Source organism: Apodemus sylvaticus, chromosome 1 (genome assembly GCF_947179515.1).
Source record: "Apodemus sylvaticus chromosome 1, mApoSyl1.1, whole genome shotgun sequence".
In the NCBI taxonomy this organism is placed as follows: Eukaryota; Metazoa; Chordata; class Mammalia; order Rodentia; family Muridae; genus Apodemus; species Apodemus sylvaticus.
The window spans coordinates 161,209,360-161,227,048 of NC_067472.1; the positions used below are offsets into that span (position 1 = coordinate 161,209,360).

Consider the following 17,689-nt stretch of genomic DNA (forward strand, 5'->3'; position numbering starts at 1 on the left):
GTTAAACAAAGTCTTTATTTATTTTATTTATTTATTGATTGATTGATTGATTGATTGTGTGTGTGTTTTTTTTTTTTTTTTTTTTTTTTTTTTTTTTTTTTTTTTTTTTCCTGTCTCAAAAAGCTTTATTTTCACTTGGTCCAAGACTTGAGAGGCTCTAGAGCGGTTATGAAGCTGCCTGGTGGCTTGAGGGGTTCCTTCAGGCGGACGTCCCGAGGCGGGCTGAGGGGGGCTGGTGCAGAGCAGGGGGAGCCCCTTGAAGGCACAGAGGCCTCCTAGTCGTGCTTGAGTGTGAGGCGCTCAAAGAGATACTCGCCCAGAGCCGTCTGGGGCGCACCGGTCTGCGCGGCCTGGGGCCCGGCCACCCTGCGGAGGTTGGTCAGGTGGTTGCCCATCTTCTTGATCAGCTTCACCTCCTTATCCAGGAAGTGGCTTTCCAAGAAGTCACAGAGATGAGAGTCTGCACGGGCAGAGCCCAGGGCGTGCAGATCCAAGAGCGCCTGGTTCAGGCTCTTCTCCTGGGCCAAGGCAGCCTTCATGGCCTCCAGGGTCTTACCCCACTCATCTTGAAATGGTTTCTGCACATCCTGGAAGAGAGCACGGCCCCCGCGGTCATTCTGCAACTTGAGAAGATGCTCAGCGCCCTCACGCTTCTCCTCGGCCAATTCTCGGAATAAATGGCCTACTCCAGAGCCACGTCATCCCGATCGAAATAGAAGCCCAGAGAGAGGTAGGTGTAGGAGGCCCGCAGGTGCAAGTTGACCAGGCGGTTCACGGCAGCCTCCACTTCGGTGGAATAATTCTGACGGATCTGAGAGGTCATGGCTGATCCGGAGTATGGGGCTGACCGCGGGGACGGTGCAGGCTGGTCCTAGGAGCCGAAGGCGGCGAGGAGATGGTCCCGGAGGCTGCGGCTGGAGAGACTAGTAAGGCGGCCGGAAGCTGAAGTGGGAGTCCCCGGGTCTGTTCTGTCCAAACACTGTTGAAGCAAGACACAGATCCACGGGCCCTCCAAGGCGCTGCTCTCATTTTTTTTTTTTTTTGAGACAGGGTTTCTCTGTGTATCCCTGGCTGTCCTGTAACTCACTCTGTAGACCAGGCTGGCCTCGAACTCAGAAATCCACCTGCCTCTGCCTCCCAAGTGCTGGGATTGCAGGCCTGTGCCACCACTGCCCAGCGGTTAAACAAAGTCTCAAGGTTCTTGGAGAAATGACTGGGATATGGATAATTACAGACAGCACAGGATCTGCAGAAGGACATGGGATTTTCACTCCAGAGAATGCTAAAAATTTGATGAAAATTAATGGCCAGATATATCAGAGAGTCAGAACACTAGCCAAAATATTCTGATAAATGCTGTGTCCCTCCGCATAGATAGGTAAATCAGGCCATGTGATTATTGTATATTATCTTCCAAATTGTTCTAAGAGCTAGAATATGGGATATGAGAACAAACCCAAGTCTTATTCTTTGCATATCATTAGCACAGAGGTGTCAGCAGATAATTGGCTATAGAACAAGAAAGAGGTTGAAATTTATTTAGTTCCAAAGATCTTACAGAATGAAGGAATTGGAAAAAAAATCTGTGAAATCCTTGAGATTAGTAAAAATAATATAAGGACATTCTAGAAATAAAAATACAGAGTAACATTTCAAATATAAAAAAAAATGATAAGAGATGAACCTAATAGTGTTCCATTAACCAAGATGGCTTATAATTCCAGAAAGTTCTCCAGTGAAATGTAACTGTGAGTCACATGAAGATATCAGCTGTGAAGTGAGATACATTTATATGTCAATAAAGAATGAGTAATATGCATCATGAAAGAGCATGCCACAAACTTCAGGATTCCCACTGCTCACTTTATGAACTTAAAAGTTCCAAATAGGGGAACAGAGTGAAACTGAAGTGACAGTTTAATTTTCCAAGCGCTTCTCGGTGAATAGGACTTTATGAGCTTTCTTAATGGTACTATGAAGAGATGCTTTAGAGAAAATATGTGTTGTGACTGAAGAAGCTTCACTACTAGAACTCAATTCCTCAAGAAAGCACTCACCTGTCATTTTCATGTAATACATATTCTAGAAATGTTCGTATCTTAATTTTATATTTTAGTAATTTTAATTGGAAACACATAGATGTTAAGATACTGCAGCAAATACTTACTAATCTTGGTATTTTAAAATTCATCTTCATAATCCAAATAATCATCATCACTATTGGAGAAAAAGCACACTATATCTAAATTGTTAAAAAAGCAAACAGCTGAGTCTCCAAGTGTCACTTTCTTCACCATATAATTTTACTAGCATGTACTATAAGTTACCCAAAAACTGTATATACTTTCTTGATGTCTTTTGTTGCCATATTCACTGCAGTTATAATACAAGCAATGGCATGGAAAAAGTAATGTAATTTGAAAGAAAACCTAACTGAATAATGAATAATTTAGTAAAATTGATTATACTATTCCAACTTTATATACTGTTTGATTTGAATATTATTGTAACAGGAAGCACAGTTCAGAGAATGACTGGCTTAAGGTATAAAATAGTTCACAGGCTTCCTGATTCATAATCATCTTCACAACTGGCTTTGCATCAGTGTAAGATCAATCAATGAACTCCTTAACATCCAAACTGTGTAGAAACTGCCCAGTGAGGTGAACAGGCAAATAATGTCATTCTGACACCATGTACGTGTTATGTGCTAAGTCTTTAAAATTGTTTCAGATCATCATTTATTTATGTCGATTTTATAAAAACTTATCATTTTGATATGGTGTGAGTTTGTACTCAGATTGCTAGAAAAACAGATATGTAAACTCCAGACTTACAAGACTGAATTTTCTGTAAGCTGACTTGAAAACTTAGGGTCATAAAAGGTACCAAAAAAAAAAATAAATAAATAAAAAGAAGAAGGAGGGGGAGGAGAAGGAGGAAGAGGGGGATAAAGAGGAGGAAGAGGAGAGTAAAAAAAGTTAGAATATGAAAGTACAATACAAACTCCATAGTGATTTTTATTTCTGTTTTCTAAAATATCATAGAATATTCTTCAGAAGGCAATTAAGAGTATGTTGGTCTTCAGAAGCTGTTACAGCAGATTTCTGTCCTGATCTCTATTCACATCTCCAATTTCTCCAGTAAAGCATTATAGATGGTTTTATTGCAGTGACATCATCTCTTTCTCTTTGTTTCACAGAAATAGGTCTGTGTGGGATGTCTAAATGTTAAACATGGCACTTAAATGAGAAAAGTAGACACAGATTTCTGAGTAAAGGTTGCATTACCATTCTAAGACACAGGGAGAGCAAATGGTAGCTGAACAGCAACAAAGGTAAGGTGTAAGGTGAGGCTTAGAATGATTCCCAGATGAGAGAGGGGGGAGGAATAAAACACTCAGAAATGTAAAACAAATTAAAATAAGAATTGATATTTTATTATTTTAACAGGTCATTGATTCCTTCCGAGTTATATTCTTCCTGCAGATAGTTTGTCTGCATCCTTCAGATGTAAAGAATTGTATTTGTAAGGAAAAAGCCCCTTTGATTTCATGCTTGCAAATCTGGAGAGCTTGATCATTCCAATATTATCCAACAAATTATGATTTTTTTCAATTTTTTCTATATTCTTTGTTTACATTCCAAATGATTTTTCCTATCCTGGTTCTCCCTTCCACATAAGTCCCATGAGTCCCCTTCCCTCTGCCCATCACCCAATCAACCCCCTCCCATTCTCTGTCCTGGTAATCCCCTAAAATGCTGCATCAAGCCTTTCTAGGACCAGGGTCCTCTTCTTCCTTGTTCCTGGGAATAATTTGATATGTGAGTTGTGTCTTGGATATTCAGAGCTTCTGGGCTAATATCCACTTACTTATCAATGACTACATTCCATGTTTGTTCTTTTGTGAACGAGTTACCACACTTAGGATGATATTTTCTAGTTCCAACCATTTGCTTAAGAATTTCATGAATTCATTGCTTTTAACTGCTGATTAGTATCCCATTGTGTAAATATACCACATTTTCTGTATCCACTCCTCCATTGAGGAACATCTGGGTTCTTTCCTGCTTCTAGCTACTATAAATATTTTTATACACACACACATACACACACACACACACACACACACACACACACATATATACATACACGTGTATATATATATATATATATATATATATACATACATGTATATATATATATATATATATATATATATATACACATACACAGATATATATCTGTCAGTTTAAATAGCCTAATGACACCATTCAAACCATTTTCTCAGGTAAACAATTCTTCCCTTTTTAGCTATAGGAGTTTCTTGCCAAATTGAAGATAATTGCCCTTTTAGTGTATTCTTTTATCACCAATCAAGAGTTAATGCATTTAACCCATAATTGATTGAAAATTGTTTGCTGTCATTTTTTTTTATCCTAAATACATTTGTACATGGAGCCATTTTCCTGACAGCAGTAATGAAGTTGATTATTTTAATGGTTTCCTTATAATCTGAAAATCGGGAAACAGTCTTTACCAACCGTACATAAGACAGGGAACTAATATCCAATATATACAAAAAACTCAAGAAGATAGACTCCAGAGAACTAAATAACCCTATTAAAAAGGGGTACAGAGCTAAACAAAGAATTTTCACCTGAGGAATATCAAATGCCTGAGAAGTACCTAAAGAAATGTTCAACATCCTTAGTCATCAGGGAAATGAAAATCAAAACAACCCTAAGATTTCACCTCTCTCCAGTCAAAATGGCTAAGATAAAGAACTTAGGAGGTGGCAGGTGCTGGGGAACTTGTGGAGAAAGAGGAACACTCCTCCACTACTAGTGGGATTACAAGTGGGTAAAACCACTCTGGAAATCAATGTAGCATTTCCTCAGAAAACTGGGCATAATACTACCAGAACACCCTGATATACCTCTCCTCAACATATACCCAGAGGATTCTCCTGCATGTAATAAGGACACATGCTCCACTATGTTCATAGCAGCCCCATTTATAATAGCCAGTAGCTGGAAAGAACCCAAATGTCCCTCAATGGAGGAATGGGTACAAAAAATGTGGTATGCATACACAATGGAGTATTATTCAGCCATTAAAAACAATGAATTCATGAAATTCTTAAACAAATGGATGGAACTGGAGAATATTATCCTGAGTGAGGTAAATCAATTGCAAAAGAACACTCGTGGTATGTACACACTGATAAGTGGATATTAGCCTAGAGGCTTGGAATACCCAAGACACAATTCACATATCAAATTATGCCCAAGAAGGATGGATACTCTAGTCCTTCTTAGAAGGAGAAACCAAATACCCACAGGAGATACATAAACAATCTGTAAAATAGAATCTGAAGGAAAGATCATCTAGATACTACCCCACCTAGGCATCCATCCCATATACAATTTAAAAAACCCAGACACTATTGTGGATACCCTCAAGTGCTTGCTTTAAGGAGCCGGATATAGCTGTCACATGGGTGGCTCTGGTAGTGCATGACAAATACAGAGGGGGAAACTCTCAGCCAGCCATTGAACTGAGCACAGGGTTCCCAATGGATGAGATAGAAATGGAGATGGTAAGAGACCTAGAGGTAAAATGTAGGTTTTAAGTTTCTTGCCATTTTTTCTCTTTAAGGAGACACTTATGCTTAAAAAGCTACCTATGAAAAATGATTTGACAGATAAAATCCATACATATGGCTACTTCTCTCTTTAAGAGAAACACAACTGCTTCAGCAGCCCTGTACTGCAGGTCGTGGTTGCACTAATTTTAGAAGAAATTGGAGAAGAACATTTAGTTTGAAACACTGTAGTGATGAGAGTGAAGCCTTTTCATTGTGGTTCTTACAGGGCTTGCAAAGAGAGATGTGAGTTGGTATCAAACACCTAACAGAGACAAGAGACCAGTGGGGCCCTAACATAAGCAGAAGCCATCATCCAAAGTACTCAGAGGCAGGAGAGCAGTCATTATGATGTAGGCAACAACCACATCACCAGTGCTGGACAGATATTCAATCAAATGCTCTGTGATCAGGACAAGAGTAGGGAACATAAAAAGGTATTTCCTTTCACAACACACAGTAGGATAATTGCAGAACCCAGGATACTGTGCTCTACATAAATGTATGTTACTCAGAGACTTGTGTGGCCTTAAACGTATCAAGCCTACAAACCTTATTTGTCTTGATAGATGTGGGATAGATTAGGAATGTGGACCAGGAGACATTCAATTTGTAGAATGTCTCTTTTCAGCCAGGTAACAATTTCAGAAGCCATTAATGCTTCCTGGTACTTACTGTATAAGCTATATACATCAGATATGTGGATGTGTGCATATTGATACACATCTATGCCTGTGTATGTGTGTGCATAAATATAAATTAATTAATAGGTCTACCATACAAATCATTAAATTTTATAAGGTAAGTGTGATGGTTTGTATATGATTGGCCCAGGAAGTGATCCTCTTAGGAGGCATGGCCTTGTTGGAGTAGGTGTGTCACTGTGGGTGTGGGCTTAAGACCCTCACCCTAGTTGCCTGGAAGTCTTTCACCAGGAACCTTCAGATGAAGATCCTTCAGATCTCAGCTCCTCCTGCACCATATCTGCCTGGATGCTGCCATGTTTCTGCCTTGATGACAATGGTCTGAACCTCTGAGCCTATAAACCAGCCCCAACTGAATGTTGTATTTTATAAAATTTGCTTTGGTCATGGTGTCTGTTCACAGCAGCAAAACCCAAACTAAGAGAGAAATTGGTACCAGGGACTGGGGTATTGCTGTGATAGGCATGACCATGCTTTTGTTTGGGAGAATGTGGATTTGGAAAGCCATGAAATGCTTTTAGTGGGGCTTAATGGGCCAGCCTAGTAGGAATATGGAAGGCAGTGGTTCTGTGGATCATTTGAACTGTGTAGGCCTGATGGCCCAGGAGTTTTCAGTGGAGAATTATTTTAATACATGGCTGAGAGATTGTTTTTGTGATGTTTTGGTGAAGAACATGGCTGCTTTTTGCCATTGTATGAAGAGACTGCCTAGGGCTAAGGTAAAGAGATTTATATTAATTGTATCTACAAAGGAAATCTCAAAAAAGCCCAACAAAGATTTTGTTCTCTGGTTAAATCTGATGACCAGAATTTTGAACAAACATAACAAGCTGAGAAAGAAAAAGTACAAAATATGTAGTTCGAGTATTAAAGGGACTCCAGGAAGTGAAATGGAGCTGAATGCAAGGATATTAAAATTGTATTAAGGGAGTGGTGACCTTGGGGCAAGATTCTACCCATCTAATTTATGTTCAGGCAAGGTAGTACAAGCCTTTAATCTCAGGAGGCAAAGATAAGCAGATCTCTGAGTTCAAAACCAGCATAGAACAGAGCAAATTCTAGGTGAAGTAAAACTTAAATCCAGGCTTGGTGGATCACACCTTTAATCCCAGTGCTTAGGAGACAGGCATGCAGATCTCTTGAGTTCAAAGTCAGTCTATGGAGCAAAATTCAGGACAGCCAACCTAAGCAATGAAGGAGCTGGGAAAAAAGAAGCTAGTGATAATGTAATAGAACAAGGGGGCCAATGTTCCAGCTCATGCAAGCAGCAGAACTCAGCAGCTTCAGCCATGTGTCTCTGGCTTTTTATTCGAGAGGAGAAGGAGACTACTGGGACAATTGATGCTGGTTAGCTGGAGCTAGGAAATTAGTGGTGATTAAGAAAAGACCAGCATAGGTGAGGTGAAATCTTCTGGAAAGTGTTTTCTGTGAGCACAAAGAAGCTGTATTTCAGAGATAGTCATTGTTGTACCTCATGATGCAGCTATACTTGGCAACATGTAAGAATCATCCAGATGGTACTGATTTTGAAGGCATCATGAAGAATAGCCAAGGTTTGGCACTGTGAGAGGCCATGGAAGGCCATTGGTGAAATTGCACACTCAGTTGCAATTGATAGCCCAGGACTGAAGGGGTCATACAAAGGAGTTGAGTTGAGGTTTGGTACTATGAAGAGAAGCTTTGAGAGGCTTTGGTGAAGCATAGTTGCAGTGGAATACCCTAGCATATTGGAGATGCCAGTACCATGGGATTACCACCAAGAACAGTAGTGGCAGCGGAGTGGATCAACTTAGAGAGCTGAACTTAGAGAGCTACAGAGGGCAGAGTAGGAGAAGTGACATCAATTCTGGAAATGCACAGAAGATCATGTGTGGATCTCAGATATTGGAACAAGAAGCTGTGAAGCTGAAGTTGACTTGGGGATCCCAAGATGTTAAAAATGCCAGAGTCACAGGATGCCTGCCAAGGAAAGCTGCTAACAGGGAGTGGAACCAGCCTAGGAGACAGAACCTTGTGGCAGTCAACCAAGATGAAAAAGGAGATGGATATCTGAAGACGGCTTTTCCATAAGACATGGAGATGTAGACTTTGGACTTTGGCCAGCTAGTTTCCTGTCTTGCTTGGGGGATTACAGTTAAGTGATTGGATGAATCACAAAAGAGACCTTGAACTTTGTACTTGTTGAGACTGCTATAGACTACAGGGGCTTTTGAAGTTGGATTAAATGTATTTCTCATTATGCTATCTTTAAATATGGCCCCCATAGACTCGTGTTTAAACAAACCTATGGGGGCCAGGGAGTGGAATGTGATGGTTTGTATATGATTGGCCCAGGAAGTGATCCTATTAGGAGGTATGGCCTTGTTGGAGTAGGTGTGTCACTGTGGGTGTGGGCTTAAGACCCTCACCCTAGCTGCCTGTAAGTCAGTCTTTCACCAGGAGCCTTCAGATGAAGACGTAGAACTCTCAGCTCCTCCTGCACCCTATCTGCTTGGATGCTGCCATGTTTATGCCTTGATGACAATAGACTGAACCTCTGAGTTTATAAGCCAGCCCCAATTAAATGTTGTCTTTTATAAAATTTGCTTTGGTCATGGTGTCTGTTCACAGCAGTAAAACCCTAACTAAGACAGTAAGAAATTAAAGGAGAAATAAAACTTAGATATTTCATGATCATACTTGAGGAATCAGTACTGTTAAAATATATACACAATCTCAATCAATCTAAAGATCTAATGTAAGACCCCAGGAGAAACCACTTAAATTCTTCACTGGAATAAAAAACAAATCCTTTAATTCTTCTGGAACCACAAGAGTACACAGAGCCAAAACAGCCATGAGCCCAAGTGGAGGGTCAGAGATCAGACTGGATCCATAACCGTATTTGATGTGGCTCAGTAACAGCATGCCTAGTGTGTGCAAGGCTGAGGGCTTAACCTCCAGCATTGTGATGAAATAATCATATATTACAAAGCTATACTAACCCCCAAAGTTCAATATTTGCATAAAATTTGACAGACAAATAAATGTATGAAACCAGGGAACTTGGAAGTAAACTTACACATCCATAGACAAGCTATTTTCAACAAAGCTGATGTTGGAAAAGTAACAGTTTCTTTAGAAAGCATCATGGGGAAAATAAAACAGTTGTATATACAGAGAAAAAACTAAGCCCCTACTTTTTTCTGTGCAAGAAAACCAAAGTGATACAGATTTAAAACTTCAGTTTAAAAAAAACTAAAACCTTTTAGAAGGGGGGACAAAATGCCCACAGAAAGAGATACAAAGTGTAGAGCAGAGTCTGAGGGAAAGACCATCCAGAGACTACCCCAGCTAGTGATCCATCCCATATACAGTTACAAAACCCAGACACTATTATTGATGTCCATAAACACTTTCTGACTGGAGCCCGATATAGCTGTCACCTGGGAGGCTCTGCTAGTGCATGACAAATACAGAGGGGAACACTTTCAGCAACCCATTGAACAATGGAGGAGATAGAGAAAGGGTCCAAGGAGCAGAAGGGATTTGCAGAGCCATAGGAGGAAAAATGATATGAGCCACCCAGTACTCCCAGAGCTCCCGGGGAGATAAATATCAAGCAGATAGTACATAGGTGTTATCCATGTCTCCAGATGCATAGGCAGCAGAGGATGGCCTTGTTGGACATCAAAGGGAGAGGTCCCTGGTCCTGGAAAGGCTTGATGCAGCAATGTAGGGGAATACCAGGACAGGGAAGAGTGAAAGGGTTGATTGGGGAACAGGGGAAGGGGAGATGGCTTATAGAAATTTTTTTTTGGGGGGGTGGGAACCAAGCAAGGGGAGATCATTTGAAATATAAATAAAGAATATATCTAATAAAAAACAGTTCTAATAATGGGTAAAATATTTCAAGACATTGATATGGGGAAAAGTATTTGGATAAGACCTAAAAAATTGCAGGTGAAGTTAATCAAATCAGGCAAACCACCCAACACCTGACCTTTAAACTCTAGTTTAGTGGGCCTCCAGTCTCTTAAGGGATAGGTGCATCATCTCTGAATAAACACCGACCTGGTAGTCCTCTACTGTATGTGAGTTGGGGGCCTCATATCAGCAGGTGTATGCTGCTTCTTTGGTGTTCCAGTGTTTGAGAGATCTCAGGGGTAGAGATTAATTGAGACTGCTGATCCTTCTACAGTGTTGCCCTTCTCCTCAGCTTCTTTCAGCCTTCCCTAATTCAACAACAGGGGCCAGCTGCTTCTGTCAATTGGTTTAGTGAAAAATATCTGCATCCGATGCTTTCAGCTGCTTGTTGGGTCTTCTGGAGTGCTGTCAGGCTAGGTCAGTTTTTGTGAGTGTTCCATAGACTCAGTAATAGTGTCAGGCCTTGAGACTTCCCCTTGAGGTGAATCCCACTTTGGGCCTGTCTTTGGAACTTCTTTTCCTCAGGCTCCTCTCCATTTTCATCCCTGAATTTCTTTCAAATAAGAACAATTATGGGTCAGAGTTGTGACTTTGGAATGTCCCCCTCTCCCTCATTTGATGCCCTGTCTTCCTGCTAGAGGTGGGTTCTATGAGTTCCCTCTCCCTACTGTCAGGAATTTCATCTAAGGCCCCCCACCTTTTAATCCAGAGAGTCTCTCATATCCCAGGTCTCTAGTAAATTCCGGAGTGTTCCCCTCAACCTTCTACCTCTTGAAGTTGCAAGTTTCAGTTTTTTCTGTTGACTCTTAGGCCTTCAGTTCTTTTCACTCATCTGGTAACAGATCAGGTTCCCCTGTCCTCGCCCTTCCCCTGTGCAATTTCCATGCCAGGTTCCTTTCCTCCTTACTTGTGATTGCTTTGCTCACCCTCCCAATGGGGACTGAGGTGTACTCACTTGAGCACTTCAGCTTGTTGACCATTTTGAGTTCTGAGGATTAATCCTGGGTACTCTGTACTTTTTTGGTGGGGGGTGGGGGGTTGAGGGGGGCTAACATCCACTTATTGAGTACTTACCATGCATGTCGTTTTATATCTGAGTTACCTCACTCAGGATGATATTTTCTTATTCCATCCATTTGCCAGCAAAGCACAGGATGGCCTAGTTCTTTATACCTGAGTAGTGTTCTATTGTGTAAATGAACCACATTTTCGGTATAAATTCTTCTGTTTTGGGACATCTGGATTGTTTCCAGTTTCTGCTATCACAAATAAGGTCACTATAAACATAGTGGAACACATGCCCCTTTGGCAAGGTGGGGCATCTTTTGTGTATATTCCCAAGAGTGGTATAGCTGGGTCTTCAGGTAGATCTATTTCCAATTTTGTGAGGAAACGCTAGATTGATTTCCAGAGTGGTTGGAATCCACCATCAATGGAGGAAGATGCCCACTCTCCCCATATCTATTCAATAGAGTACTTGAAGTACTAGCTACAACAATAAGACAACAAAAAGATATAAAGGGGATGCAAATTGGCAAAGAAGAAATAAAAGTATCACTATTTGAAGATGATATGATAGTATACATAAACAACCCCCAAAATTCTACCAGAGAACTTCTGTAGCTGAAAAACAACTTCAACAAAGTAGCTGGATATAAAATTAACTCAAAAAAATTAGCAGTCTTCCTTTATACAAATGATAAACAGGCTATGAAAGAAATTAGGGAAACAACTCCCTTTACAATAACCAATAATAATATAACATATCTTGGGGTAACTCTAACCAAACAAGTAAAAGACCTATATGTCAATTATTTTTATCATGATATGGTGATAAAAACTGCATGGTACTGGTACAGAGACAGACACATTGATCAATGTAATATAAGTGAAGACATAGAAATAAAACCACACCCTTATGGACACTTGATCTTTGACAAAGCCAAAAATATACAATGGAAAAAAGAAAGTGTATTCAATAAATGGCCCTGGTCTGACTGGCTATCAGTGCATAGAAAAATGAAAATACACCCATATTTGTCACCTTGCACAAAGCTCAAATCCAAGTGGATCCAAATGGATCAAGGTCCTCAAAATAAAACCAGATACACTGAATCTCATAGAAGAGAATGTGAGAGTCTTGAACTCACTGGCAAAGGGTGAAATTTCCTAAACAAAACACCAATGGCTCAGATCCAGAATTGACAAATGCGACCTCATGAAATTGGAAAGCTTCTGTAAGGCAAAGGAAATAGTCAATAAGACAAATTGGCAACCTACAGATTGGGAAAAAAACTTCACTAAACCCATATATCCAAAATATATAAAGAACTCAAGAAAGCAAACACCAAAAAACAATAACCTAATCAAAAATGGGATATAGAACTAAATGGAGATTTTACAACTGAGGACTCTTGAATGGCTGAGAAGTACCTAAAGAAATGTTCAAAGTTCATAGTCATCAGAGAAATGCAAACCTTGAGATTCCACTTTACACCAATCAGAATGGCTAAGATGAAAACAACAGGTGACAATACATGTTGGAGAGTGCATTCTAGAGTCACAGAATATATGGGCAGTCTCTATATTGTTAGGCAATTTGTCGACGACTTACAGCCTGTAGTCCAACTCCCCAACAATGGTCAGCAGCAGCTATGGATGGAAGTCCAAGGATCTAGCAGTTGCTCAGTTCCACAAGGCAAGTAAGCAAGGATGGGTAAGTCTTCTTCCAATGTCCTTATATAGGTCTCCAGCAGATGCTGTGGCCCAGATTAAAGGCTGTAGGTCTCCAGCAGAGGGTGTGGCCCAGATTAAAGGTGTGCACTACCAGGACTTTAATCACAGATGGCCTTGAACTCAGAGATCTCCTTGTCTTAATCTTCTGTAATTCATAGCCACTTTGCTTCAAGATCTCCACACCAAGATCCAGGTCAGAAACTTGTATCTCTGAGCCTCCAGGATAGGATCATAGGTGAGTCTTCCAATTATTGACTGTAGTTCATTCCAGATATAGTCAATTTGACAATCAGGAATGACCAATAGAGAGAGAATGTGGAAAAAAGTATTTTTATATTAGCTGCCAAGGAAAATCTGAGTACAATCCATAAACTGGAGAGACAGCTAAAATCAATTCAGAAAATATAGATTAGTTTTAAAGGAATGTCAAATGTATACTAAGGAAATGAGAGCCACACAATGTGATGTTGATTTCACACCAAAGAACATCAAACTCAAGGTGGGTTCCCTATCAGGTTCTTGTGATATAACAGCCAGAAAGAAGACACAGGAGGGTCAAAAATTAAGGACTATCCTCAGGGAAATAGTAAATTCAAGGCCAGCCTGTGCTGCTTGAGGCACTTTATCCCAGAGGGAAAAAATTTAAGAAGTAAAAACAAAATGAAAAGGCCTATGAAATTCAACAACTTTCTTAAGGCAAAAATCTACTATTTAGACTACTTCTAAAATAATTATGAACATCCTTAATTAAAATTATACCAATATTATTTATAAAGCAAAAAATACATGATATACCCAGACATAAAAATAATTCCATGCTAAGAAAGGTACCATTTTACAACAGAGTTCTGCAAAAAAGACATCAAATGGTCAAAGACAGGATAGAGAAGACCCAAATGACTTACTCAATTAACAGTCTTACTGCTACATCTGTGTACTGCCCGTCTTCATGACAGGACCCCATCCTATTTCAGAGGCACTTTAAACTCCTGAGTAGTTCTTAATGAGTTTATAAACAGTTCTGATAAAAGTAGAATTGAATGTTGATCTCAAGTTAAAAAAATCCAAAAACCATAATAATAACAATATAAAAATGAAAACATAACTTCAAACTGAAAATTAAAACAATAATAACCAAAAAGTGCAGGTGAAAGATAAAATAAAAATTAAAATCACAGATGATTGGGAATTTAGTAAAAAGAAAATAAGGTGAGGCTCTCTTCCTTGCCTGATTGCCTTGTAGGACTAAGCAACTGCTAGACACTTGGACCTCTTCTATTCATGGCTACTGCTGACCATTGTTGGGGAGATGGACTATAGTCTATGCTTATGAGTGCCATGTGGGTTCTTGAAACCAAATGGCTCATTAGCAAGAGTGGCAAATATGCTGCTTACAGCTGAGCTGTCTCCCAGTCCCAGGGTTCAATGAGGAGCCACTGTGAGGTCCAACACAGAAGAGAATACTGTAAATCAGAGAGCAGCAAAGTTAGAGAGTTTATTCAATGAGCAGAAAATCAAGATTACCTGAGCAAGAACGATTATGGGAAGGAGTTTGCCCAAGGGCCACAGTAATGTGTGAGCCTTACCCAGGCCTGGATGACTATCGTGAAAACCCTGGATGTAAGCTGCTGAGCAACAGAAACCAATCAAGAGAAGGAGGAGGGGCCTATTCTCTTTTCCTATCCTTTTTATTTCCTAACTAACTCCCCTGTTTTAATGTGGTGTCAATTTATGAATTTAGCTTTCAGTAGGCCAAGCTTTCTCTCTTTCCTTTTCTCTTCTGAAACAGTCTCGTAAAACAGGCTAGACTCAACTTTCCTATATTGCTGAGGCTGACAGGATAACTGTAATGGCTATTCTTGGTTCACAACTTGATAACATCATCTCAAATTAACTAAAATTTAAAAATTGAGTGCATACCTGAGAGGGATTTTTCTGCTTAACTTGAAGTAGGGTGATCAACTTTGATTCGGGATTTTTTTTTTTTTTGAAATTTTCAATTTATTTATTTCATGTGCATTGATGTTTTGCCTGTATCAATGTCTATTGTGAGAGTGTCAGATTCTTCTTGAATTGGAGTTTTAGATGGTTGTGTGCTGCCATGTGGTTGCTGGGAATTAAAGCCAGGTCCTCTGGAATAGCATCCAACTAATCTTAACTATGGAGTCATCTCTCTCTTGCACATTTAATCTGGATCTTAAGGTAGAAAGACCCACCTTTAGTTTGGGCCACACCCTCTGCTGTCAACCTATATAAATAGGACCTGGAAGAAGGAAATTTTTGCTTTTTGCTCTTGGCTTGGTAGCAATTGTATATCTTCTCCAGAATTAGAGCCTCTTTCTTTGAGATTGCAGCTGCTACTGAAGACCAGCTGACTTCTTGGACTGAGAAGCTTTTGACTTTTTGACTTTCCATTCATAATCAGACATCACTGTATTACCTGGAGCACATTCTGTGAGTAATTCCAATAAATCCCATATATGTGAATTCCCAGATATAGATTCAAATATATATGTGTATGTGTGTGTATTTGAGAGAAAGAAAGATTGAGAGAGAGAAAGAGAGAGGGGGGAGAGAGAGAAAAAGACAAAGAGAGATTCATATTTTAAGTTCCGTTACTCTAGAGGAGCCTAATTCATACAATTCTCTTTACCTTGTATTGAATTTCTACTGGAAATTCCTTATATTTGATACTCTGTCCAATTTTTTAGGTGCTGAGTGGGAATATACAGGATTTCTTGCATATTAAACAAGTAATTTACCAATGGAGGGAATTACAGAGAAAGTCCTAAATTGAGTAGTGTTTCTAAAAATCTAAAAATGCCAGGAGGTAGTGGCACACACCTTTAATCCCAGCACTCTGGGAGGGAGAGGCAGGCAGATTTCTGTGTTCGAGTCCAGCCTGGCCTACAAAGTGAGTTTCAGGACAGCCAGGGATATACAGAGAAACCCTGTCTCAAAAACAAAACAAAACAAAACAAAACAAAACAAACAAACAAACAAACAAAACCAAATCCAAAAAATTCAAAAAAAAAAAAGAAAAAGAAAAATGAATATAGTCTTTATCTGATATAAATCATACAGTGTAGATACTAAGAAAATTCAAGTCTAGGGCCATTGAGATGGCTCTGCATGTACTGGCCCTTGTTGCTAATCCTGACAATCTGGGTTTGATACCTAGGACCTACATGGTGGAAAGTGAGTATCAGGTCCTACACATTATTGTCTGACCTCCATATCAGTGATAGCACATGCCTTTAATCCAAGCACACAAGAGCCAGAGGCATACAGATCTCTGTGAGTTCTAATCCAGCTGGGTTTACAATGTAAGGTCAGTATAATCAGGGCTACACAGAGACCCCAATCTGGAAAAACAAAACAAAAAGTTCAAGGTCAACAGTAGCTCCACAAAACCAAGTTGAAGTATAACCAGGGCTGTAGAAAACTCTCTCAAAAACAAAGTTAGAAAAATTTGTAACAAAAGTGTTTTTTGTGATGCTGGGAGTAGGACCAAATGTGACACATGTAAGTAAGTACTCTACCATTGACCCACATCTCCAGGTGCCCACCCCCAATTTTGGACAATATTCCATGGAAAAGAATGGATACTGTGTGATTCTCACTCTGTAACATTTTAGAAATGGACAAACTATGGATCCAGTTAAAAGATTAGTAACTGTAGGAGTTTGAGAATGGTAGGGAGGAAAGACTATATCAGTAGAAGATCAGGGCTCCTGAAGTATCTCAGTGTAAGAGTGCTAACTGGGCATGAAGGAGGCCCTATATACAAAACAAAATTCTTTATACAAACATAAAGCAGGGCAGTGGTGGCACACACCTTTAATCCCAGCACTTGGGAGGCAGAGGCAGGAGGATTTCTGAGTTCAAGGCCAGCCTGGTCTACAAAATGAGCTCCAGGACAGCCAGGGTTACACAGAGAAACCATGTCTCAAAAAAACTAAAAAAAAAAAACAAAAAACAAAAAACAAAAAACAAACAAACAGACAAACAAAAAACCCCCCAAAAATAAAAACAACAACAACAAAAAAACAAAAAACAAAAAACAAAAAAACCCCACCATAGCCTGTTTAACACAGAGTGAATGGTGATGTAAATTATGGACTTTAGCTAATAACACTACATTGATACTACTTCCTCAATTGTAGCAAATTAGCATACTAAAGCAAAATGGTTAAAAAAAAAAACCCAGACCAAACCAAAACAAAACCAAATGTCTATAAAAAGAGGATAGTTCTGTGGTAGCTTAATGCTTACTCCTCACTGTGTCTGTAAATCCAGGAAATAGAGTCTGAGGAAGAACGAAAACCTTCAGCATATCCTATGGACTGCAGGCTTCCAAATGACAAAAATTCCTCTTCTGATTAGATTCTGACAAGGGCAAGGTGTGGCCTATGGATCAGCTGTTGGATTTCCTAAAGGAATTACTTATGGTGTGTAGAGAGGATAGAATCAACTATCTACCTGAGTGAATCTGCTGAGATTTAATCAGCACCTTGCATTGAGACACAAATATGCCAGACATGGTCGTAAATATGAAAATATATTCATGGATTTAATCTATAGTGACCAAACAAATCCACTATTCTCTTACAGCTTCTTTGGTAGACCTGAGTTACTTCCAACTGAGAAATTCAGTGGTCAGCTTGGTAACAAGTACAAGGAATCCTTTGCCACA

General features: G+C 39.6%; 1 pseudogene; it reads right to left on the minus strand.

Annotated features, from left to right (window-relative positions):
• Positions 1-247: 247 nt before the first annotated feature.
• On the minus strand, positions 248-1,021 carry LOC127668228 (ferritin light chain 1-like; annotated as a pseudogene).
• Between the last annotated feature and the right edge of the window lie 16,668 nt (positions 1,022-17,689).